We start from the raw sequence: 3,395 nt of genomic DNA on the forward strand, positions 1-3,395 counted from the left end.
TTGTTATATTTAAATTGATGCAGTGTATCTGTGTTTGATTTCAGAGCTATAGTTTGATACCACCAGTACCTTTTAAAAATTCGGTGTCTCTCCGGATTTGTCTTTCTTCAATTTAAATTGTACCAGATATGTATATTGATGTTTAACCTCTATTGTAATCCGGACACCATCCGAATTATGAAATGAAATGATTCTATTGGTTTAATTTTGGCTTTACAAATTTAAATCTGGCTTGAATCCATTGCTATTTATGTTTTGGATTTAGGGAGTTAAAAATTAGGAGAAACATGGGACCTTTGATCCATTTTCATGTTAGGTATTCTAGAACAATTTTGCAAAATGTGCCGATCAGCCACGCGAGTTGAAGTCTGGTTTTAAGTTGTTACACACGGGTTCTTCACGCATAATGCCTCATGCTAAACAGTGGCTACAATATGAACTATGGGGTCCCCATAATCTTGTAGCTCAATCGACCGACCATGTTACAGAAGCAATTCATGGATACAAGATTCTGACTGGAACTAGTGCAAAACTGCATGAGCATTGCCATGCGCATCTGGGTAACCAAGGCGTGAAGATTGAAGATCAAATGTGGCATACACATTGCCATGCGCATCGGGGTAGCGTCAAGATTTAGGAACGTATTTTAAATAAGGATCGCAGAGATGATCCGATAAAGCTGTGTTCAATAATGATGCATCGCATGATGCAAACTGATGCAGCAGTTATCGGAGTTTTCTCTACCAGGAAACGTGAGAGCACCCTGTTAAATCATCATTCGTGAATCGAATATTAGAAGATAGAACACTGCTTTCAAATTAAGAAATGAGAAGAAAATAAATAGCTTTATTCTGTGCTCTTCATTCTGTGTTCGTGTTTCCTTGATCATCAAATTGATCGATGTTTCCTTTGAAAGATGGTGTATGCAACAGCTGCTAGCCTCGAATGAGAGCTCTACATAGACGCATTTTGCACCGAACACATCTTTTCGTTAACTCCCGACTACATCCTACAACCGAACAAATTTAATAATCACTTCTCGGACGCTCACCAGTCTTAGGTGATCCTCAAACACTTTCATCAGATAACCCCCAAATGTGCCAGCTGTGACCGCCGATATCAAAGCGGAGCCTATTCGGTTATTCCTTTTTAAGAAACCGAACTGCATTCAATCTTCCTAGAGCACTCACAAGCGCTTGCACTTGAACAAATGTTAAGGCAGAGAGCGGAGATGGTCTAATCATACTATTGAAGATTTAGTACCCTATCCATATGAGAAATCTGTACTCTCATGAATGCTACTAGCACTGTTATTATGTGTTGTTTACAATTGTACAGCCACACCCATCAAACTTTTTACAACTTCAATAATGAATTCGTTGAAAGGTAGGTTTTTAGTACGGTACCTCTGAAATTTTTGTAGTGACCTGGAAGGTGTGTCCTTAAAATATCGTTGAATTCTGGTGGCCTGATATGAGTTCGTTAGTATCTGATCAAATGATCTGGTCACTGGTTTTTGGGTAAAATGCCACCGCGCTGTGGCTGGTGCACATGTATTCAGTCATCTGCATTGCCATGTTCACATCAGACTTTAACTTACTATACAGTTTTGCGCAACCACTACCATAATACTACACGGTAGCAACGGTATATTTGTTTCAATATACTTGTTACCGATAGCTTTCCACATTGGAATATGAGAGTCTACTGATCGCTTATCATATTCTAAGTAAGTTGCAGGGTATAACTCACCCCCGTATGCCCAAGATATATAGTGATTATAACGTCTATGTGCTCGGTAATACACAACACATCACGCACTGCCTAAGATACATTAACGAGAACCATGTATGTTATTTTGTTCGTTGTGCATACCACAAACAAAAGAGTAGTAGTGGTTCTTGTATAACTTGTCCTCGGTATTGTCGTCGAACCCCATCAACTTTGCAATTGAAATGTCGGCTCGCAGTAACTGTTTTGACTTCCACTGTACATAAATTCTGAACCGTGCGCGTCCTTGGTGGATATACACGGGCGAAACCTTTTAAACAAATATGTAGTAAGAATATAGGTGTTAGTAAATATGATACACGGATTGTACAATTGAGATTACAAACACATAATATAAATTTACCTGCTGACATAGCTATCGGCGGGCATTCTTTTACACTCAGCAATCCCACGTCATACAATTCAATTACATATGCTTCATTCGAGAGAAGAGTCATCATAAAGGATTCATCACTTCCGATTTTTAGGGGTTCTTTAGGGTTTTGGGTTTAGAGCTTCCGTTGACTAGTAGCGCGCAAATCACCCTTCTACAAGTTTGTTAGTAACCGCTTACAACTCGAGAGAAGTGTCAGGTTCCTGAATGGATAATAAAAGTCAAAGTTGCATTTGACTATCGTCGCTTGTACCAAGAATGTAAATGTCAAGTGAGAGGAAAATCACAATTGGATTATCTCTGGATCAATATAAAATATATCCGGGACATATGCATCATGAATTTTCATTTTCACCTTTTGATTCATCGCGGTCATCTTCGTTAAGCGCTCCTTCGTTAGTCTCTTCGACTGTGCTCAAGTCTAATTCTACGTCTAGGTCTAAGTATAGGTTCATTTTGGTACTAGTATCAACATCTGGTTCGCAGTCAACGGTTCGATCGTTGCTGTTACCGTTCTTGGCGCATTTAACAGTGGAAGAAATTGGATTGTAATTATGATTTGAGAAGATGAACTGGCAGCTTCACTCTCACCAGCAGCAGTCGATTTCAGAAGATACGGGCGGCATTGTGGTATGTCTCGTATTGTTACCATATGGTCGGCAGTGCAAGTGTTTTTGAAATACCTCCGTTTAAATCATTCGTTTGATCGTTGTATCCAGCCGGGCCTTCACATTAGACTCTATGTTATAAACGTACTCTTAAGCAGTACGTAAATTATAAACGTATTCTTAATAGTACGAGGAACTTAAGTTTCCTAAATGTACTCTTAATAGCACGAGGAACTTAAGTTTCCTAATATGGTTTTTAATGGTTTTATTAATTAATACCTTTTCCATTTTACATATCAGATATTTGGACGAGGCCACTAAAAGGCTTCAGTAAAGTACCAAACATAAGAGTTGGTCTAGTTCTATTCATAGAACTATATTTACCTTCCAACTTTATTTATATCTGAATACTTCGGTAGCGAGATGGCTCAACCGAATATAGGTTTCTAGGGACTATTAACGTTACCTAGTTGATCCTCCGATCAGCCAACCAGATGTGCCAGTCTGATGAAGGCTAAGTCGGTAATTCTTGATAGGGATAATATTATTTATTTCAAAAATGGCAAGTATGTATGATACAATGTATGAACATATGGTATGGCTCTCATAGTCGCTGTAATGGT

The sequence above is a fragment of the Sphaeroforma arctica genome (genome assembly GCF_001186125.1).
Source record: "Sphaeroforma arctica JP610 unplaced genomic scaffold supercont1.504, whole genome shotgun sequence".
Lineage (NCBI taxonomy): Eukaryota > Ichthyosporea > Ichthyophonida > Sphaeroforma > Sphaeroforma arctica.